The 23657-nt window shown below is 41.1% G+C and overlaps 1 protein-coding gene and 1 long non-coding RNA gene across 5 annotated transcripts in view; one reads left to right on the top strand and one right to left on the bottom strand.

Annotated features, from left to right (window-relative positions):
- Nucleotides 1-451: 451 nt before the first annotated feature.
- Nucleotides 452-8534, bottom strand: LOC138992079 (uncharacterized). Its single transcript, XR_011467928.1, has 2 exons — nucleotides 8274-8534; nucleotides 452-1557 (listed from the first exon to the last, which is right to left on the bottom strand). It is a non-coding gene; the product is annotated as an uncharacterized lncRNA (long non-coding RNA).
- Nucleotides 8535-13377: 4843 nt separating this feature from the next.
- Nucleotides 13378-23657, top strand: part of PTPN4 (protein tyrosine phosphatase non-receptor type 4) — a 190592-nt gene continuing 180312 nt past the window's right edge. For 2 of the 4 annotated variants that reach the window (XM_070389265.1, XM_070389270.1), the window contains exon 1: nucleotides 13380-13859. The gene's annotated coding sequence lies outside the window, so the exon portion shown is untranslated. Of the gene's footprint in view, nucleotides 13860-23657 lie in introns of all 4 variants that reach the window. The other 2 variants (XM_070389259.1, XM_070389278.1) reach the window with 2 other exon arrangements.

Below are 23657 nucleotides of genomic sequence, written 5' to 3'. Positions count from 1 at the left end.
ATGGCAGTCTGGAGGGGTTCTCTTCCCTTGGAGCATGGGACCCTCCTCTCTCCCCACCCCAACTGGGCCACCATGGGGGCCTATTCCCAAATGATGGTGCTCATTCCCCAGGATTCTTTCCTTTCCTCCTTCTCTTCCTCCTCCAGACACTGTCCTTATGACCTGTGTTACCATCACAAACCGCTAACTCCAGAGCAAGTTGGAGACCTGGGTTGCAGATCCATGTCTTTAATTGAATTCTGGGTAGTTCTACCTGGAATCTCACAGGTACCTCTAGTTCAATTTCTTCTAAACTGGATTCATCCTCATCATTTTCAAACCCACCCTCTTTTCTCTTGTGCTGCTGATCCTGGTGACTGATTGTGCCACCCGTCCAGCCACCTGGGCAAGTGAGAAACCTGGGTCTCACCTGGATCACGTAATAAATGATTGAGTTATGTTCCTTAATATCTCAAGGATCTGTGTTCTCTTTTATATCCACAATTTCCACCCTGGCTCAAGCACTTATAATAAACTTCTGGGTTATTACAATGGTCTGAAACTGATCCCTCATTCCACCCCCAGTCTATGCTCCCCTATCATCACAATGGACTTTATAAAACATGAAGGCAATCACATCTCCTTCTGTGGTTCTCCTCTGCTGCCAACACCATCTACGGCACAAAAATGCAAAGGTGATACACCTCTCCATTCTAATTCCTGTTCTTTCTTCTAGATTATACCCTCCCTATGCTGGTTGCAAACAACACACTGCTGTAGCTTTGATGACGTGGGTGGCTTGCATTTATGTATAACACTTTCAATCTTTATAGCTCCATGGTGGGAGGCCAATATTAAATGTGGCTGGGCTTGCTGAAACCTCCAAATTCAAATTTCCATATCTGCAAAATGGAGACATATGACTTATTCAGAAGGAAGATGGGGGGAGTAAATTAATAGACATGGCACATGTTCAGTGTCCAGTCAGTGGTAATAATTCTAAGTGCTTCATATTTGCTAGTTCTCTTCATTTTCATAATAATCCTTTGAGGTAAGTACATATTATTAGTCCCATTTTGTGGAGGCAGCAGAAAGCACAGGGGGTTTGAGTAGCATAATGGTAAGCTAGGACCACAGACTCAGTGGCCTAAACAACATAAGTTTATTTTCCCACCACTCTGGAGGCTATCTGGGCAAGATCAAAGTGCAAGCATTTTGTTTTCTCTTGAGGTCTCCCTCCTTGGTTTGCAGATGGCCACTCCTGCAGTGTGTTCATGTGGTCCTCTCTGTGTGCATGTGTCTACATTTCTTCATCTTGAAAGAACTTCAAGAAAGAACCGGGGACTTCCCTGGTGGTCCAGTGGTTAAGACTCCACTCTTCCAAAGCAGGGGGTGTAGACTGAATCTTTGGTTGAGGAATTAAGATCCCATGTGCCATGCAGTACAGTCAAACATAAAAATTAAAGAAGAAGGCAGTGCCGGCAGCAGTCATGGCGGCTTGGTGCGTGCATCTGGCCCGGGGCAGCCTCCCGGCTTTCGCGTTGTCTCTCAGGTCTTCTCCTCGGCTGCTGTGCACAGCTGCAAAACAGAAGAACAACGGCCAGAAAAAAGAAAAAAAAAAAAAATTAAAGAAGAAGAACACTAGTCACACTGGATGAGAGCCCCTCCTTAATAATCTTATTTTAATTTACTGTTTAGAGATCTCCATCTCCAAATACAGTCACATTCCGAGGTATTATGGATTAGGATTTCAACATACGAATTTGGGGGAAGACGTAATTCGGCTCAGAACAAGTACCTCATCTAATAACACCCCGATTGTTTCAAGGACGGGAGAAGAATCCTGGCAGGGCAGCACAGGACACCCTGCCCTTAACTGTGGTGCAAACCTACCTCCTCCTGACTGCAGGTCTTTCACATTAATCCATTTGCTCTAACTATATGCACCAGAGTTTCTAATAAGCATGTTACAAATTACTTTGCGGCAGACACAAAAATCTAAGAACTAATTTCTAGAATTTTAGTATAAGGTCAATAACATGTCCTCAACCATACCAGAATACCTCCACTTCTTCTTCTTCTTCTTCTTCTTCTTCTTCTTTTTTTTTTTTAAAAAAAGGCTCTCTTTCTCCACTGAATTGATCCAGTAACTAATTGGTTTGACATCACTGATACCCAAATAATTCAGAGCAAAGTTAAATCTCTTACCTTGTACATGAAGGGGTTTGGAAAGAGCTTCAAAGACATTTTGACAGTTTTTGCTCTTTCCAAAACTGCCATTTTATGTTGTCTTCACTTCACAGGAGCTTTAAAACAGGACCACTTGTGGCTGCCCATTTGGTTAAACTTGGCTTTCATCTGGAGCAACGTGCTCCACACTCACAGGATTTATCTAGTTTTTTTCCCCCATTGGGTTCGATTTTAGCCAACCTGTCAACAATCCAGGGGCAGCTTTAAAGGTATATCCCAAGAACTGGAGTGTGTACCTTATGTCAACACTCACAGGTCTCCCATACTTGGTCTCAACTGTATGAATACCTACAGATTTTCTCCTCATAGAGGAAGAATGAGTGTACAGGCTTTTAGGTCAACCCTTTCTTCACTGGTCTGAGAAGTTTTTGGGGGCAGGTGCTGTGTTGTCTTCATCTCTGCAAACCCCAATCCTAGCATGATGCCCAGTACACAGGCACCAGAAGGCATTGAACTAAGTCAAGTCCTCAGTCCTGCTGATGGGGTTAGAGGTCCTTGGATCCCTTCTGCTTCAACCAGGATTTAGAATAGGGGTGGGGTGGCAGAATAGCCCCAAAGGACCGGTCAAAGCATCCTCTCGTAAAGGAAGTTGGGTGGTAGAGATGAACTTAGATGAGGGTTGATGGTATTTGAGAAATAGTCAAATTGTTGGAAAACATATAGCTTCCCCGAATGACTGAGTTGGAGGGTGGTACCAGTTTAAATGTGTAGATTCTGATATATACTTGTAAAAGAAAGATCACCTTACAGTTATGCTTTATAGTGATATCTGCTCCCTCTTCATACACCAAATGAAGATACAATTGCAATTGTCTCCTGTTGGGTTTGTTTCTCCTCTTTTCCCCCAATGATCGGATCAGTGTTCCTGTAAAACCCTTCCTTCCCTTCTGCATCCCCTAAGCATAAACATTCATATATGGGAAGATTCTGATACGTATGATCACTCCAAACGTCATATGCCCAAAACAGAAACAAGGCACAGCCTTGGAAAAATTCTCAATTTACTACTGTGATTAAATTGGGATATCTTAAAGCATTAAGAAAAAAAAAGCTTAGGACAAAGACCCAGGTGTAGAAGAAGTGGTAACAATCTAGGGTGTTGAGCCTGCCTGCAGGAGGTGGGGAAGGACAGAGGTACAGCTAGAAGTGTGACAGCTGTCAGTCTGATGGTGGTTATTTATTACTGTCTAAGAGAGAGACACCTGCATGGGGTGGGTGTGAGCATCACATTGCTGGACGGAATGCTCCATCACAGGGCAGGGCTTCACCCCCTGTTCCCTAAATAATCGTCTCGGGCCTGAAGACCTTCAATCTGGAAGGAGGTTATCCTTATAACAAACATCAGTGTCTGGCTCCTGGAAAGGGGAGTGATTTGCTTTTAAATTTGTTTTAAAAGGAGAGTGATATTTGCTTTATAAACCAGTTTGCAAAAAAACATTTAACTCATAGGTGGTACCAAGTGCCTGATCATGTGGATGTTCTGATAAGATCAGAGTTTAGCTCTGGAGAGCTGAGGCCTGGGACCCTGGCCCTGTGGCCCCACAGGGCTGTGACTGAGGGGGCAGAGGTGTCCACAGGCCTCCTGCTCAAATACACAAGAACAACCTGTGTGTTCTGTCACTACTGCACTGGTGTGTTTTTGGATCTCCTGTCTTCTTCATGCCCCCACCTTCATCCAGAGCATGACAAAGTGCTGCCCTGCAGAGGGTGTGTCACTAGCTCACAAGTACAGAAATTCAGATTAAGCAGTTAAAACCTTTAAGAGAAATAAAACAGAGAAAATCATTTCTGCTGAACAGTGGGGCTTGGATTTTATTATATGTCTTTGTCTCATTTAATTTTCTCAGAATTTCTTTTTATTTGTATTTAAAAAAAACGTGGGTCCATGAAGACTAGTCCTTCCACCCCAGGCAGTTTGAGAAGCGCTGATTCAGGGAGTCCCATTTTCCACCGATGTTCTGTTACTTCCAGTGCCTGTCCAAATGGGAGCTGTGGGTCTCAACCCTGTTGCACTGTAGGATCACCCTGGGAGCTGAAAAAAATACCTACATCCATATCTAAAGAGAAGTCTGGGATCCACCCCAATCAATTAAGTAAGCATGCAGGAGGGGTCAGGGTAGGGCAAGGCTCCTATATTTATTAAAAAATGCCCTTGATGTTTCTAATGTGTGACCGGGGATGAGAATCCTTAATGTAGGCCATAGCTGATCAAGGAGCGCAGGTTGAATGAATGTTTAAACGTGTCGGCCAGCCACCAGCAGGCATTTATTACACACCTGAACCACACCTGAAAGTGCTGTCCCAGGTGCTGAGTAACAGACTACAAACGCACAAATGTTAACCCAGATTTTCTAATGTGATGTGAAAGCCTCTTTGGACAAAGCCAGCATATATTAAAAAAAAAAAAAAAAAGATAAACCTAGTAAACCCACAGGATTCATCTACAAATTCATCTACACTCCATGCAGGAATGGAGTCCCTTTTCCCCCCATTAAGGCAGTTTATGCAATAATACTCCACCTAATGGGAGATCACTGAGGCTGGGGCTGCCATTTGGTCCAAAATGCCACTAGATGTCACTCAAGGTCCCTCAGGCTTCCCGCTGCCCAGCCTTCAATTCCTCACTGGATCATTTTCCTCTCCGGCCCTGTGCCTGTAGCCCACAGCTCTCAGAGTGAGCCATGGACAGGTAAGGACAAAATGTTCTCATCCTCCGATCTGCTTTCCTGCTGTCCCTGGCACCCTAGGCCCACCTCGTTCATTAATTGACTCAAGAAGAATAACCAAGGGCTGATTATATCTCAGACATTAGGTCAGGCTATGATGAAATAATGGTGACACAGCCAGGGTGCCCCCCCTCATAGGGTTTAATCTGAAAGCACGCCTCAGACTAATTAGTATTGTTGGTGTGCTTATTCATTCTCCCTCAACTAGAGGATCTCATACCTTTTTGACCACCACATCCAAAATAGGAAAGAGATTTCACATCAAAATTCACATACATACAAGCATAAACTGAAAGTTTCACAGTCCCATGTTTATCTTCAGTTTGTGTGATACATTCTGTTTTCTTGTCTACGCTAGTTCATTTGTCTTTTCAAAATCCACTAAATTGATTTCAAAACCCTCTGATAAGTCACAATCTAAGAATGAAAAATTCTTGCCTTGAGGGCAAGGGCCACCTTTTACCAGTGCCTCTCAAATAGTATGTGAGCAATGCATGTGTTTTTAAATAAATGAAAATTATGAGAACTAATTTGCTTTAATATTTCATTAAAAAGACTTATAGGTTAAGCGACTTATGGATGATCAGTGTCCTATGAATGTACCTATAAAGATTATATTCACCTACATCTACTATACATCTACAAATAATTTTTTTCAGATAATATATAGATCTTAAATTAGACACACCCAATATGCTATTAATACAATTTAATATTTTAGTCATGATCTGGGGCTTGTATATTTTATTATTTTTCTTTTAAAAAAATTATTTTATTGAAGTATAGTTGATTTATAATGTGTTCATTTCTGTTGTACAGCAAAGTGATTCAGTTATACATACATACATCCTTTTTTATATTCTTTTCCACTATGGTTTATTGCAGGATATTGAATAAAGTTCCCTGGGCTATACAGCAGGGACTTTGTTGTTTATCCATTGTATACATACTAGTTTGCACCTGCTGGTCTCAAACTCCCCATCTTTCCCTTCCCCATACCCTCTCCCCCTCAGCAAACACAAGTTTGTTCTTTATGTCTATGAGTCTGTTTCATAGATAAGTTCATTTGTGTCATATTTTAGATTTCACATATAAGTGATGTCATATGATATTTGTCTTTCTCTGTCTGACTTACTTCACTTAGTATGATGACCTCTAGGTCCATCCATGTTGTTGCAAATGGCATTATCTCATTCTTTTTTATGGCTAAGTAGTATTCCATGGTATATATGTACCACATCTTCTTTATCCATTCACCTGTCAATGGACACTCAAGTTTCTTCCATGTCTTAGCTTCTGTGAATAGTCCTGCTATGAACATGGAGGTGCATGATGCCCATAATGGGATTGCCAGATCATATAGTGACTCTATTTTTATTTTGCTTTTAGAAACCTCCATACTGTACTCCATAGTGGCTGCACCGGTTTACATTTCCACCAACAGTGTAGGAGGTTTCCCTTTCCTCCACATCCTTTCTGGCATTTATTGTCTGTAGACTTTTTAATGATGGCTGTTCTGACTGGTGTGAGGCAGTATCTTCATTGTAATTTTGATTTGCATTTCTCTAATAATTAGTGACATTGAGCATCTTTTCACCTGTATGTCTTCTTTGAAGAAATGTCTATTTAGGTCTTCTAGGGGGCTCAAATATTTTAAAATCATACAAGTAAAAGTATGTTCATTTTGGAGAAAAGTTAGAAGAAATTCATGCTTTCAGATATTATAACTTATTAGAAACTTTAATAGCTTAAAAGTTTGATATTAGACATGGTGACTCATAGAGTAATAGTTTTCAAAGATGATCACAACCTCATGCACAGGGTCACTGTCTCAATACATAGCTGACATGGTGAAAGAGACTTTGCCAATGTGATTAAATGAAGGCTCTTGAGATGGGGAGATGGTCTTGTGTTGTGTGGGTGGATCCAATGTAATCACAAGGGTCTCTATAAGAGACTTTATCAAGGGCTTTAGAAGACAGAGAAGGTAACAAGACACAGAGATCTGAAGATGTTAGGCTGCTGCTTGTGAAGATGGACCAAGGGGCCATGTGACTTCTGGAAAAGAAGCTGGAAAAGACAAGAAAAGATTCTCCCCTGGACCCTCCAGAGGCACAGAGCATGTTGATCCATTTTAGATAATTCTTATGTCCAGAACTTCCCTGGTGGCTCAGACGGTAAAGCATCTGTCTACAATGCGGGAGACCTGGGTTCGATCCCTGGGTTGGGAAGATCCCCTGGAGAAGGAAATGGCAATCCACTCCAGGACTATTGCCTGGAAAATCCCATGGACAGAGGAGCCTGGTATGCTATAGCCCATAGGGTCACAAAGAGTTGGACATGACTGAGCGACTTCACTTTCACTTTCAGTTTAATAACTTTGTGTTTTAAGTCACTAAAGTTGCAGTAATTTGTTATAGTATCAAGAGGAAACTTATACGGAGGAAAGATAGTTAGCTCTGTGCAGTAAACTAAAAAAATCACCAATTCAAAATTTTTAATTTAGTATCTGAAAAGAAATTTACTGTTTGTGTGTGTGTGTGTAACGGATTATTCAACAAGGTAATAGTGAGACAGCTAGAAAACCATTAAAAAATTAAGCAGGATGCCCCACCTCACCCCCCAAAATTAAGCAGGATCCCTATTTCCTTACACCAGAATTATTTCTGGATGGGTCAATACTTAAGTATTAAAAAAAAAAAACCTAAAAGTAGTAGAAGAAAATGTTTTCTTTTCTTTTGTTGTTGTTTATTTTGGACTGAGGAGAACACAAAACCTAGAAATGATAAAGAGATTAATGATAACTCACACATAGTTGATGGGTGCAACTCGTAATCAAGTTGGCAATACTTGTCAAAATTGAACATACTCAGATACTTCAAGCCAACAATTGTATTTCCAGAAATTTGAAATAAATGCTTTTATTTATGTACAAAGCTTTGTCATGAAAATGTACTTTACAGCATTGTATGTCATAGCAAAGAACCAGAAATGGCCTAAATGCTCCCCACCTTCATTTTTGACTATGCTGGATCCTAGTTCCTTGAACCTGTGCCCCTCTGCATTAGGAGCTTGTAGTCTTAACCACTAGACCACCAGGGAAGTCCCTAAATGCCCAATAGAGAAGATTAAATACACTATGATACAGCCCTTTGAAAGAATGACGTATATCCATATGTTCTATTAAGAACATTTGTAAGTAAAATATAGTAAGTATGGAAAAAAGACATTGATTGTAGTTAGGGGGAAAAGATATTAAGCTTACAAATGCAGAGAAAATTCTGGAAGCACACTCAAGAAGTTGTGAATACTGCTTACCTTTGGACTCTGGAGCTGGAAGTAGGAGGAAGTCTTTGATTTTAAAAATTTTACATTTTTCTGTATAGTTCTTGATCCCAGGGATTGCTAACGTGGATCTTTTCCTGCTATAGAAAGGAAGGAAGGGAGGGAGAAAGAAAGAGAAGGGGAAGAAGGAAGGAAGGAGGGAAAAAGATTGAGAAAGAAAACATGGGGAAAAAAAGGAAGGAAGGAAAGGAGGAAAGAAGAAAAGAAAGAATAAGAAAGAATTTCTGGCAAGTGAAGAGGAAGCAGGTTATATCTAAAGAGTGACCAAACTGGGTCACCTGCCTTAGACATACATGTTATGTAATTTTTAAAAATAAATACCTATTTTTAAAAAGTACATTCAAAGGAGCTCTACGGGTTTTTTTTTTTTTTTTTTTTTTTACTGGAGTATAATTGCTTTACAATGTTGTGTTAGTTTCTGCTGTACAACAAAGTAAATCAGCTATGTGTATACTTATATCCCCTCCCTCTTGAACTTGCCTCCCACTGCCCCCACCCCTACCCCTCATACCACCCATTTAGGTTATCACAGAACACTGAGCTGCAAAGGAGCTACGATTAAAGCAAGCCCAAGCCATAGAATTCTAAACTTCTTGGGAAAATGTATGACACTTCAAAGGTTTAAGTCTGAATTTGTTTGTCTTGTTTTGCTTTGCTTCAAGTTATGTCTGAAGATTCCAGACAGATGAAAGAATGAAATTAATCCAGCTAAGGCAGACAGATATTCAGTTAAGGTCACATGTCAGAAACCAGGTGTTTGAAACCCTGTTTTCCTTGTATGACCCACCTCACCAGCTTAGGTGACAAAACCGGGTCACTTTAAGTCACGTGTTTTTAATGTTAAAATTCATACCACTCTGATTTCCACCCAGCAAGCCCAGTCCAGCTTCCTGAGATGTTGTCCTCCTCAGAAGTCCCCAGTGACCCAAGAGTTTATCATTCTTCCAAAGGGGTCCTCCTAAGTTGGTGATAGGGAGGCTGGGGTCGGGGGAGACAGTGGCTGGTGAGTTGGCCACAGGGCCTGATCAAAGCTCCTTCTCTGCTGCCTTGCAACTGCCAGAGGTCACTGCCTCAGCACAGGCAGCCTGGCTTGGCTGCACAAGCTAGAACGGATGCCTTTTCCATTCTGGCTATAGCTACCCGGGGTTGGGAGTCAGTCACACAGTGCGAGGCCAGTCCCTTCTGCCAACACCCTCCAAGTGTGGACACAACCCTTGCTCTTCACTCCCAAAGCACAGCCAAGAGCAGGCACAGACAAAGGGGAAAAGTCACAGTCAACAGCATTGTCTGCCAATATCTAGGAATGTTTGCTGCCACTTTGAACTGAAAATAAAAACTTGCTAACTCTCAATGTAATATTAAATTATTTAGATTATGTTTCTTTGTTTTGTGTAAACATAATATTAGGTATAAAGTCCTCATTCTCATAGCCCTTCTACATCTATAAAATGACAATTTTGAACCTTTGATTAATAAAGTTAAAAATTCAATTAATGTTAAGTATGTAATGTAAATGATGTTTTGCTGAAATTAATTTTTTTTTGTAATGAGACTATGAAACTCACTGCTGTTATAGGGTCTATTTTTTTTTTAATTTTTTATTTTTATACTGAAGTATAGTTGATTTACAACGTTGTTTTAGTTTCAGGTGTACAGCAAACTGATTTAGTTATACATATTTGCATATCCTTTTCAGGTTCTTTTCCCATATAGGTTATTACAGAGTATTGAGTATAGTTTCTTGTGCCTTACAGTAGGACCTTGTTGTTTATCTCTTATATGTATAGTAGTGTGTATGTGTTAATCCCCACCTCCTAATTTATCCTTCTTCCCCAATGGTATTGGCTTTTTTAGGCATGAATTTCTGTGAAACTTTTGCACAGTGTACCATGAGGAATATGAATAACCTCAGATATGCAGATGACACCACCCTTATGGGAGAAAGCGAAGATAAACTAAAGAGCCTCTTGATGAAAGTGAAAGAGGAGAGTGAAAAAGTTGGCTTAAAACTCAACATTCAGAAAACGAAGATCATGGCATCTGGTCCCATCACTTCATGGGAAATAGATGGGGAAACAGTGGAAACAGTGTCAGACATTATCTTTTTGGGCTCCAGAATCACTGCAGATCTTGACTGCAGCCATGAAATTAAAAGATACTTGCTCCTTGGAAGAGAAGTTATGACCAACTTAGACAGCATATTAAAAAGCAGAGACATTAGTTTGCCAACTAAGGTCCATCTAGTCAAAGCTATGGTTTTTCCAGTAGTCAGGTATGGATGTGAGAGTTGGACTATAAAGAAAGCTGAGAGCCGAGGAATTGATGCTTTTAAACTGTGGTGTTGGAGAAGACTCTTGAGAGTCCCTTGGACTGCATGGAGATCCAACCAGTCCATCCTAAAGGAAATCAGTCCTGAATATTCATTGGAAGGGCTGATGCTGAAGCTGAAACTCCAATACTTTGGCCACCTGATGCAAAAGAACTGACTCATTTGAAAAGACCCTGTTGTTGGGAAAGATTGAAGATGGGAGGAGAAGGGGATGACAGAGGATGAGATGGTTGGATAGCATCACCGACTTGTTGGACATGAGTTTGAGTAAACTCCGGGCATTGATGATGGACAGGGAGGCTTGGTGTGCTGTTGTCCATGGGGTTGCAAAGAGTCAGACACGACTGAACGACTGAATTGAACTGAACTGAACCATGAGGACGTTTGACCACCTCCTAGTTAGAAGGCTGTCGTGTCTACAAAGAGTATTCTATTTTTTTCTCATTAGCTCAAGAAAACGCAAGATATAATTCTTGGTGCCAAATACAAAATCAAATGCCAGCATTTGATGACAAGGTGGTCATCAAAATTATCCAGAATAGGCATTGATTAATTTTTTTAAAGATTATAATTTTAAATATAAACAAACATTTATCCTTTAAAAAAAATTTATTTATTTATTTATTTGGCTGCTCTGGGTCTTAGTTGTAGCATGTGGGATCTAGCTCCCTGACCAGGGATCAAACCTGGGCCCCCTGCACTGAGAGCACAGAGTCTTAGCCACTGGACCACCAGGGAAGTCCCACATTTATCCATTTTGATAGAGAATTTGCAGATGGTATGATTCAATGTATATGAAATGCCCAGAGTAGGTGAATACCTATAGGCAGAAAGTAGATTAGTGGTTGTCAGGGGCTAGGGGAGGAGGGAATGAGGAGTGACTGCTAATGGGTATGGAATTTCATTTGGGGCTGATGAAAATATTCCATAATTAGGTAGAGGTGATGGCTGTACAACTTTGCAGATAAGCACTGTAGTATATGAATTATAACTCAATTTTTAAAAAGTGACTTCACAGTTTTCCTAAAGAATAGTAGATAGATAGTCCATTTACCTAAAGGACTCATCCTGTGGAGTTTTCTAAAACAAAGGGCATCGCCCTCCTGCCTCTCCAATCTTGAGGCTCCAGTTATATTACAATCAAGATTTCTATTTGTATAGAAGGTCACTGTGCTTTATAGATGAGGGTAGGCAGAATGGGCTGAGGGAGAAGGTCTGGAGATATGAAGGTTAGCTGGAGGGCTAGTTACAAAGCTCTACAGGACATTAACAAAGACAAATTCAAATCAGGTGAGTGTCACTCAGAGTCACAGCAATTTACTAGATTTGGAGCTCAGTAAGAGACCAGTCTGTCTCAAGTACCTTCTCCAAATCCCACCAATTAAAGATTTAAGCATTTCATTCTCTTAACAAACTCTTTTGACACCGGGCAATGTCACTGTCTCCCGGCATGAGAGGGGATACAGCGATGACCAAGACAAGATCCTTGACTCCAGTAGCTCCCCATGGATAGTGGCGATAAAACCCGCACAGGGATAAGCATCCTATAATAAAAAGAACACTGTAAGAAAAGGGAGGTATAAACCTAAAAGTATCATGTCAAAGAGGAAGAAATTCTTACTTGTGGTAGAAGTAAGATCCATTATTGGAGGATGACTGAGTGTAGACAGGATGAAGGTGAAGGGAAGAGCATTTCAGCAGAGGGAACAGTATGAATAAAGGCACAGAGAACGGAGACACAGAGGCCGGAGAACCTGTCTGGGAAGGAGGAAGGAACCTGGCTGGAACCAAGCTGTGGGAAGGAAAGTCAGAACAACATGGACTGATGGGTTGTCTTTTTCAAACAGAAAAACTGAGCCAGGTGAAAGGGAGAAGAGAGTCCCTAGAAACTGCAGATTTCATAGATCTGTACAGATCTGCAAGGTTTTAGCTTGCAAAAACCATCCCTGATTAGTAAATAGGCCTTTTGTCGGGTTGGAGGGAAAGTGATTTTTGAAAGAATGTTTCAGAAAGGACAGCTCTGGTGGAGTCCTGAAGCTAAGAGCAAGGAAGAGCAAGAAGGTATCTGATGACAGAAGAGGACTCTGACAAAAATGAATGCAAAAATTCCTCCCGCCATAATTTCCACTATTATCCAGCCCACATATTTGTCTCACCGCCAGTAAGTTTGTATCATCAAAAAGATTTTAGAATACCTGGCTAAAAACCCCAGCCTGGTAATAACCGATTCATACACTTGGTTAGCATGAATTAATTTCATATTTAACAGCACACCGTTCCCGGCACATAGAGGCACTCAAAGGCTATAAATGAACGTTATTTGTTCTTTGTTTCAGGGTCTATATTTGGGGGAGGAAATCATTCAAATCTGCACCCTAAAACCTGTATCCTTTTTCAGCACTGAAGTTGGGACAACCTGGGGCCAAAAGGTCCGGTTTCCCACTTTAAACTGAGGTTTTCCCCCTCTGTGGGGTCCCTCATGTCTCTAGGTCCAGCGGGGGGGACGGTCCCAGTTTCAGTAACCAATCACCGCGGAGCCACAGCGCCCCGCCCCTCCTAGTCCCTCCCACCCGCCCAGGTCCCTCCTCCTTCGCACCTGCGCTTCCCCCGCGCTCCCGCTGGTGGGGCCGCTTCCAGCCCGCGCCGGCGGGGAGGGGGCTTGGCCTCACCTCTCGCGAGATCGCCTCCCGTGGTCGCGGCCCCAGCTCCGGGCGGCTGACTGGCGGCGTCTGCGCAGCCGCCATGTTCGGTTGCTATGCTGTGGCCTGGGAGACGGGGTGTGCTTGAGGGAGGAGGAGACGGAGTAGGAGGAGGAGGAGGAAGAGGAGGAGGCGGCGGCGGCGGGAGGGACTGAGCGCCCATTGCAGTCTCACACACAAACGCTGCTTAGGATTGTCGCCCGTTCGCTCTCGCCGCGCCGTTCCGCTCCTCCTCCTCGCGGCCCCACATTGTTCTCTCAGGACTCCGGGGTCCCCGGGGCTGGATTCTGGGCCCCGTCTGGGGCCCCCACCCCCTCGACACCGCTGCGGGGCTGGATTAGCTCATCTCCGCAGGGAGGTGCGGGAGCGCGCGGCAGCCCCGCAGTATGAGGTGGTGCCGGCGGCTCGGGGCCGTGGCGCGGCCGCTGCGGCGCCGGCTGCTGGGCGGACGCTGACGGAGCCCCGGGGGCGGCGCGGCCGGGCCTCCAGGCTTTTCTTCTCCAGCCCGGAGGACGCGGCTGGGACACGAAGGTAAGAGGCTCCGGGTCCCAGCCGCCTCTCGGCCCTGCGTGGCACGCGAGGCTGTTACCTGCGGCCCGCCAGGTGGGGCCGGCCGAAGGCGTGAGGCTGATTTCAAGTCAGGGGGAAAGGATGCTTTCTGCCTACTCCCTTTCTTCGTGGGACCCCTGCTCTCAGCCTCCTGGTGTTTTAGTTGGAATCTCTGTTCTGGGGGAGTCAGGGGAGAAGGGATGGAATAGGTGCGGAGATGGAATGTTCCACGGCCCCTAAACTCTAGGTGAGGTTTTAGAATATTCAGTTTTCTACTGCTGATGGGATTCCTTTAAAAAAAAATTGGCTCCTTTGAAAGCTTCCTACTTGCTGCTTGGGCATACAGTCCTATCCTTGAAGTTTTAAGCCTTTTATGATTCTGCCTTTGCATGTTTGTGTTTAGGAACCTGTAGTTGAGCCAAAAGAAAAAGTTGAGATGTAGCAAAATAGACGTACGGATGCGCTTCCCAGGGTTTCCTTAACATGGAGTAGTTTACAGTGGCACATACATACGCACGGATGGTTCTGGGAAACTTAGAATGGGAGACTTTATGCCTGGAAGGCATTATACAGTGAACCACAGCGGAGGACGATGTGTATGGGTAGGGTTTTTCAGGCGCTTTTTCTAGGACAGTCTGTGTATCTGCAATGTACCAACTGCTGTTAGAATCAGAGATTGGAGTAATATTCGGTTTATGTAACCAAATCTTGGGCCCAGTTGAAACATTACAGTTTAAACCATGTTTATGGAGAAAAAAATCAAAACGCCAAAGTATCCGACTTGTAAAGAATGGTTTGAGTAAAAAGAAGACTGTGGAACAGTTAGGCCAGGATATTTTTTTATCCTGATTTTTGAACCTTAATCTTTGTTGCCAGAGGGGAAAAAAATACATTTTTAAGGGGAAGGAGATGACCTTAAAATAAATGATTGTTCAGAGCCCAAAATGTGCTTAATGGAATAGAGCTAGATAGTACATCAGTTAAATCTTGAATTTGAGAAATTCAACCTATAGTTTTTTTTTTTTAAAGGCTTTTTGTAAGCAAAAGTTTTTCTCTACAGAGCTTCTTTACTAACTCATAGCAGAAGAACGCAATCATTTTGTGGATCCCACCATTTTTTGTCAGAATAAATTTATGCTCCAATTACCACAGAAGCTATTTTTATGTTTCTCTCTCTCTCTCTCCTTTTTTTTTAATGGCACACATATCTTTGTCACCTCTTTTCTTTGAAACATGTGCATGGTCGCACAATATCATGATCTTGAGTAGTTTTTAAGAAGAGACTCATGACCTTATTTTTGTATATGGAAGTGTTTGTAAAACAGACTTAGCCTATTTTAAACATTTGGCAAGAGATTTTGAAAACAGGGAGCCATCACTGTTTTGCAGTTTTATTAATTGAGTAGGTTAAAATTAGAAAATCATAGGTTCCTCAGAAGTAGTTATGGATGAAGATGTGGCTTTCTTATTGCCTGTTTTCCTAGAACCTGTTTAGATTATAGGCTGTGCGTATTGAATTGTTTAAACTTTGTGGTTTTTTCTGATTTTCTAATTGAATATCTTTAAAAATATCCCTAGTAACTTCGTTACTTTAAATTTGTGGCACCCAATTTCTAATTTAGACTAGGCATAAACCAGCATTGATTGAACACACTTGCTAAAAATACTTTCTGGGTCAGATGTACTTAGAATGCAGCCTCAGGAAAATTCATTTGAACTATTCTCCTGTGACCAGTGTACACTTCATTATTACAGAAGGACTTAAAACATTATAGACTTACGATTAGATTTCATCAGTTCAGGCATAGAAGCCTAACTTTATTAATATAAAATACTTCATGTGGGATAGTAATGAAAACTTTTTACAGTGCCTTTTTTTTTTTAACTTATATGACTCCCGTAGACTTATTAAACTCTGATTTGTATATTTGAGATACTAATATTTTAATTTCATCTACTAAACATAATTTAAATTGTGTGATAGTATAGTGTGCAATGTTATCTAGTTAGTATTATGATTTATTCTGAGCTCTTTAAGGGTAGGTGGTCATGTTTTTAAGTAAATTATCTTTAAGGAACGAAGTAAGAATGACAGATAATTTCAAGGAGACATTCTTACTGTTGCTGAGAGGACTCCCTCCTCTCCTCCCCCCTTCCCTGGATTAATATGGTCAGTTTTAAACAACAAGGAAGCTTTAAAAATATGTAGAAACCTTGTTTGGTGGATGTTTAAAGACATATTTTAAAGCTGTCCTTTAATTGTTAGTTATTAAAAATGTAAAGTTGGAGACCTCACTAGAAATGGCAAGTCTGTGTGACTTAATGTGGCTAAGTATGATTTGTTGCTTCTAAATAAAATTTAGTATTGGCAGAAATTCACTGGTTCCAAGCTGAGTTGAATTTTGTTGTTTTTCTGGGTAATAACATGCATGTTATGAAGTTTTTTATATTCAGTAGTCTAGATTTGTCAAATTAGTTTACTACGCTAAGCTGTGAAGCTTTGAAGATTGGCTTAGTATTCTGGAAATCTTTTTATTGTTTGCCAGAAAAGTACTGTAGGAGGAAGGTGTTATTTCTTCATTTAATATTCGATTAGCACAGATGGTGAGAAGGAGTATAGTGAACAAGTATTGTAGAATCTTCTCTTAATGTGGAAGTATGGTACCTAGGAGGAATATAATTTATTTCTTTTTTTGTGTGTGATCAGTCAGTACAGTCGTATTTAAAATGGAATGGGAAACTAGAGGGGAAATTTATTACATTCTCCTCCATTTCATTAGAGGTGATTTCCCCCACGTTCATTCTTCATTCTTCCTAAGCAGAAACACTGTAAGAGAGGTGCAAGTGCTTGAAGGAATTGAGGGGAACAGAATGAAAATTAGGCACTGTGGATTATCTTGTGGGAAAGATACTAATTTGGGTGAGTTATTGCATTATTGTGAGTTATTGTATCTCTTAAGAAGGAGGTTTTTATAGAGGAATATAAAGGGAAAAAGGATCCAAAATGGACGTGTTTATTGTCTGTTACATGCCAGACAATGTAAAGGGGCTTTTCATGCTATCCCACATAAGCATCAAGTATACTTTGGAAGGTAGGAATTATTAATCCTCTACTTCTCCTCCCCTCTTCCAAATGGGAGCATGAATAACTTGTCAAGGGTCATACTGCTAGTAAGTAGAATTTGACTGGGTTTGTCTGATTCTGAAGCTTATTCTTTAGATCATGTTGTTCAGTTAAACTTTTTGCAGTGGTGGCAGAATTCTTATTCTGCACTGTCAGATGTGGTAGCCATTAGCCGTGTATGGCACAGATCGAACACTTAAAATGTGATTGTTGTGCCCGAGGACCTAAGTTTTAAATTGTATTTAATTTTAATCAGCTTAAATATAAATAATCAGATTTCACTAGTAACTATAGTATTGGGCAGGACAACTTTAGATCTTGCTACCTAGAAAATCTGAAGTTTTGTTTGTTTTTGGTTTGGGTGTTCTTTTCTTTTTTTTTTTTTTCTTTGCCAAGCCTCACTATTCATCTTGCAGGCTATTAGTTCCCCTACCAGGGATTGAACCCTTGCCTCCTGCAGTGAAAGCCTGGAGTCCTAACCACTGGAAAGTGAAAGTGAAAGTCGCTCAGTGGTGTCTGACTTATTGAGACCCCATGGACTACACATTCCCTGGAATTCTCTAGGCCAGAATAGAGAATACCCACTGGAGTGGGTAGCCCATTCCTTTCTCCAGGGGATCTTCCCAACCCAGGGACTGAACCCAGGTCTGCTGCATTGCAGGTGGATTCTTTACTGGCTGAGTCACAAGGGAAGCCCAAGAATACTGGAGTGGGTAGCCTATCCCTTCTCCAGGGGCTCTTCCTGACCCAGGAATTGAACCAGGGTCTCATGCATTGCAGGCAGATTCTTTACCATCTGAGCTATCACGGAAGCTCCTAACCACTGGACCACCAGGGAATACCCGAAAATCTGAGTTTTGATATTGAATCTACCACTAGCTTATATATGATGTTAGTTAAGTTACTTAGTTCATGAGCTTCAATTTAATCCCTTGTGAAAATGAAGATGTTATCACTAAAAGATTATCTCTAGTATCCCTTCTTGCTCTAAAGTTCTTTGATTCTTACTAAAATATGCTATAGCATTTCATATTTGCAAGCATTATATCTGAACGAATCCCTTCCTCATATACTCACTCCTTATATAAAAACTTTTGTTTGTTTAGTCACTTTCTCTTTGGGAAAAGAGTTATGTTTAAAGCACATAAAAGATAATGGATTATTTTACCCTCAGTTGTTTGGTGAAAACACTGTGTAACCAAAGACAGTACTTACTTTGAAACAAATTTTGAATCTTTAAAGATCTTATTTTCAGCATGCCACTTGGTGGTGGTTTAGTTGCTAAGTTGTGTCCACCTCATGGACTCTTGGAACCCCATGGACTTTAGCCTGCCAGGCTCCTCTGTCCATGGGATTCTTCAGACAAGAATATTGGAGTGGGTTGCCATTTCCTTCTCCAGGGGTTCTTCCCAACCTAGGGATCGAACCCAGGTTTCCTGCATTGCAGGCAGATTTCTTTACCAACTGAGCTATGAGGGAAGCCCAATGCCACTTACCATTTGAGAATATATTACAGTTCTTGTTGCTTATCAGGTTAATTCCAAACTTTGGAATTAATTTGCTTGGCCTTACAGGTTTCCTGCCAACTTCATCTCACTAACCCTGTTTCTCATTTTTGCTTAAAAAGAAAGTGTTCTTTTTTCCTCCCCCTGCCCTCGTTTCTTCAGTTTAAACATTCCTGTCTCCAGTCCACGGGGCTTCCCAGGTAGCATTAGTGGTAAAGAACCTGCCTGCTAATGCAGGAGACGTAAGAGATGCAGGTTTGATCCCTGGGTTGGGAAGATCCCCTCGAGGTGGGCGTGGCAACCCACTCCAGTATTCTTGCTTGGAGAATCCCCATGGACAGAAGAGCCTGGCAAGCTACAGTCCATAGGGTCGCACAGAGTTGGACACTACTGAAATGACTTACTAGCACACATGCGCATCTCTAGTCCACAAGTCTTTCACAGAATTCACCTTTTAAGAATGGTGCTTAATCCTAGTAATGAGTACCCTGGTGTTACTATATGATTATTTATATATAGTTTCTTGAGTTCTTCCTTCTCTTTAAAAAAAAATAGTTTTATTATATTTTTGCTGTGCTGGGTCTTTGGTTGCTGTGGGGCCTTTTCTCTAGTTGCGGTGCTCGGGCTTCTTCTTGTGGTTTCTTGTTGTGGATATGACTCTAGGGTGCAATGGCTTCAGTAGTTGTGGCACATGGGCTTGGTAGTTGTGGCTCCCAGGCTTTAGAGCACAGGCTCAATAGTTGTGGTACATGGGCTTAGTTGCTCTGTGGCATGTGGAATCTTCCTGGATCAGGGATGCGTGTTTGATGTGTCTTTCCTACATTGGCAGGCAGATTCTTTACCACTGAGCCACCAAGGAGGGCCCTAGAGTTCTTCCTTCTTAAGTTTTTATATGTTACCTACTGTGTGTCCTTAATAAACATGTTAGAAAATAAAAAATAGGGGTTGTTTTGTCTGTATTGCTTTATGAGTTTAGACCATTTCTCAGCAATTATGCTTTTAAAAAGTTGCTAATAAAAAAATTATAAATACTATAACAACATTCACCCATAATCACTACTCTAAAAGATATTTTTGTTTCCTTCCAGGCCACTGTCTTATTATATTTTTTTATACAGTTGTAGAGATAACAGTTTTGGAGTTTAATATATTGGAAACGTTGCATTGGAATGTTGTAAAGGAAGAACAATACAGGGAAAAGGTGACAGACTTTGGAGTGAGGGAGATATGGGTAGGAATCTGGTCTTATACACCTTGGAAAAACTATGTAACCTCTGTGCTTACTTTCTTGTCTGTGAATTTAGGATAATGGTACTTGCCCTTGAATTGTTGGGAGGATTAGGATAATATATATAAAGCATCCAGCATTATTCTTTAAATAGAAGAGATGATCAGTAAATGGTAACATTATTTCCCGTTTTCCCATTCCCATCTTCATGAATATAAACAATTGCTTAGACATTCAGGTGATTTATCAATCAGGTGGTTTAGTCTTTTACCTTTTGTTGAATATTTTGGTTGTTCCTAAAGTTTCCACTGTTAGAATCTGCAGTGAAGATTTTTGTGCTTATAGCTTGTTTGTAGGTTTGTTTCCTCAGTCTAAAACTTAAAACTCTAGGACTAGGATAATGGTTTGAATATCTCTCTCTGCCAAATCTCTTATAGAACAATGGGTGTTCTTGTTTTGGGAAAAATACTAATTTTATTATAAAATTATACTTTGTTTTTTAATTAATGTAGTTTGAAAATTTTGGCTTATTGGGAAATGATATAGTGAACATTTATTTGTGTGTAATTAAACAGACATTTGAATGTCTGTTATAGAGATCACTGGTATACCAGTAAATAAGACATGATTTTTGTCCTTGAGCTCAAATTCTAGGGTGGTAACATATGTCAACAATTACAATTCAGAGTGACAAGTGTAATAAGATCTGTGGAATGGAGAGTGGCATTTGAGCAGTGTCTTGAAGGATGAGTAGGGATTGATCTCTGGGTAGAGAGAACAGCATGTACAAAAAGGCATGCATGAGAGGATCCATGCGTTTAGAGAAGTGGTCTATTAGATGGGCGTTGGTGTCTGATTTTATGTGTGAATCCATGTGCTTATATATGTTTGTTGACTGTGGTAGGAGATAAAACCTTGTGAGGGTCCTTGTTTGGGCTGTGAGTGCAATCATATTAAGACCTTTAGAATGGAGCTTCCCAACTGGGGTGCCCTGAATGGCTTACTATTGTGCCAGAGAATAAGATGGCTGTCAGTGTATGTGACCAAAGCACATTGGACTCACCAGGGTGGTTTCTTTTGACCTAGAATAATCTCCTTGGCTTGTCCCAGAGAGCTAAAAATTATTTTCTTTGGTGCAAGTTGTGAAAAGCATTGGGAACAGCACTGTTAGTATTGGAAAATTTATGGTACCCACACTTCTCCTGGCATTCTCAGTGTATGTAATAAAAAATAAAACCAACACTAAACCTTAATATAAAAATGAAGGAAGTCCTGTCAAAGTCCTCATCTTTTCTCTCCTCTCTCCTCCTCCTCCCCCCAGGGATTACTAGTTGATTATTTTATGTGTGTATCTGAAATATCTTTTTGGTGCTTCTGCATTGCTAGTGCCCTACAGGAGTCTTTTGTCTGCCTGTTGGGAAATCAGCATTTACATTGGGAGCAATTACAGGTATTTAAATAAGGGAAGATAAACCTTGACTTCTAAACAATGATGCAAAGATATAAGGATGGTGCAAAGATAAGGTTAGAAGGAGCAGGGAAACCGGTTAGGATGCTCTTGCAGTAGCCCAGGTGAGAGGTGATAAGAGCCAGAAATGAGGAAATAAAGATGAGGGTGTCAGCCTGGAACTGAAAACTGATGCAGCAGTTTCCTGAGAACTGAGAGTCCATTTGGTTGTAGTGGAAGAGGAAGAGTTGGTGCTGCTGCTAAGACTTCTCTTTGGGCAACTGGAAAGGGAAGGCCAAATAATTTTTATTGAGTGCCTATAGTGAACCAGGTGTTTTGCTAGGCACCGGCGTTTGTCATGAGTTCTCACTGAATGTTTAAAATTAATTTATTTTGAAATAATTTCAAACGTACAGAAAAATTGCAAAAATAGCACAAAGAGCTCCAGAATCCCCTTCAACCAACTTCCTTTTCCTTGAACTATTCTTGCCTCTTAAAAAAATACTTTTTGTAAGACTTGACTCTTTATAGCACTTTTAGTTTCACAGCAAGATTGAGGGGAAGGTACAGAGATGACCCATAAGCTCTCATCTCTCCACATGAACCTCAACCAGTTTTGGACACAGTACTACATATATATTGTGTGTAAACAGAATATAAACCCGCACATCTTATACTTGGCTCACTCTAGGGGTTGCAGTGAAGCCTTCCCTTTCAGGTGCCCAGAGAAGGAACCTTGAGATTGTCGTCAACCCTTTCCTTCTCTGTTATTGAATTCTCAAATTTCAGTGAAACTACCTAATCATCTTATTTTTGGTTCCTCATTTTCATCTCTGCTTATAACCATTCCAGAGGAATGTACCATTTCTCATCTAAATAGACTTTCCTGAACCATCTCAGAGCAAGTTGCAGACGTGATGCCTATCATTCCTTAATAATCTAGTGTGTTTTTACCAGAACATGGGCAGTCTCTTACAAAACTCCCAAATCAGGAGATCAGCATTGACACATAGTACCTTCAAAATCCCAGATGCCTACAACTCAATATTTTTTAAAAAGCCCAATCAAAAATTGGGCAAAAGACCTGCATAGACCTTCTTCTTCAAAGAAGACATAGAGATGACTGACAGGCATGTGAAAAGATGCTCAGCATTACCAGTTATTAGGTAATGTGAATCAAAACAACTGAATACAATGAGATACTACCTTTCACCAGTCAGAATGGCCATCATCAAAAGGTCCATAAATAATAAATGCTGGAGAGAATGTGGACAGAAAGGATCCCTGCTCCATTGTGAAAATGTAAATTGGTACAGCCACTATGGAGAACAGTATGGAGGTTCCTTTAAAGGACTGAAAATAGAGCTACCATATGATCCAGCAATCCAACTCCTGGGCGTATATTGTGGAGAAAACCATAATTCGAAAAGATACATGCACTTCAATGTTCATTGCAGCACTATTTACCATAGCCTGGCCATGGAAGCAGCCTAAATGTCCATTGACTGATGAATGGAAAAAGAAGATGTGGTACATATATATGATAGGATATTACTCAGCCATAGAAAATAAATAAATTAATGCCATTGGTAGCAATATGGATGGACCTAGAGATGGTCATACTAAGTAAAGTAAGCCAGACCGAGAAAGACAAATATCATTCAGTATCACTTATGTGTGGTTAGTGTTATCAAAAGGGAAAAGGAGGCAGGGAGAGGGATAAATTAGAAGTTACACACTGTAGCACTTGTTCAGTCTTAAGTTGTGTCCTTTGCAACCTCATGGACTGTAGCACACCAAGCTCCTCTGTCCTTTACTATCTCCTGGATTTTGCTTAAATTCATGTCTGTTGAGACGGTGATGCTATCTAACCATCTCATCCTCTGCCTCCCTCTTCTCCTTTCCCTCAGTCTTTCCCAGCATCAGGGTCTTTTCCACTGAGTTAGCTCATCTCATCAGGTGGCCAAAAGTATTGGAGCTTCAGCTTTAGCATCAGTCCTTCCAGTGAATATTCAGAGTTGATTTCCTTTAGGATTGACTGGTTTGATCTGCTTGCAGTCCAAGGGATTCTCAGGAGTCTTCTCCAGCACCACAGTTCTAAAGCATCAACTCTTCTGTGCTCAGTCTTCTTTACGGTCCAATTCTCACAGCCGTACATGACTACTGGAAAAACTATAGCTTTGACTATATGGACCTTTGTCGGGAAAGTGATGTCTTTGCTTTTTAATACGCTGTCTAGGTTTTGCATCTAGGTCATCTGATGTGAAGAGCTGACTCATTGGAAAAGACCCTGAGCTGGGAAAGATTGAAGGCAGGAGGAGAAAGGGGCGGCAGAGGATGAGATGGTTGGATGGCATCACTGACTCAATGGGCATGAGTTTGAGCAAACTCCAGGAGTTAGTGAAGGACAGGGAGGCCTGGCCTTCTGCAGTCCATGGGGTCACAAAGTGCTGGACATGACTTAGAGACTGAACAG

This window comes from Bos mutus, chromosome 2, assembly GCF_027580195.1.
Source record: "Bos mutus isolate GX-2022 chromosome 2, NWIPB_WYAK_1.1, whole genome shotgun sequence".
Classification (NCBI taxonomy): Eukaryota; Metazoa; Chordata; class Mammalia; order Artiodactyla; family Bovidae; genus Bos; species Bos mutus.
The sequence above is the reverse complement of the archived record's forward strand: the minus strand, read 5'-3'. Positions and strand labels throughout refer to the sequence as shown.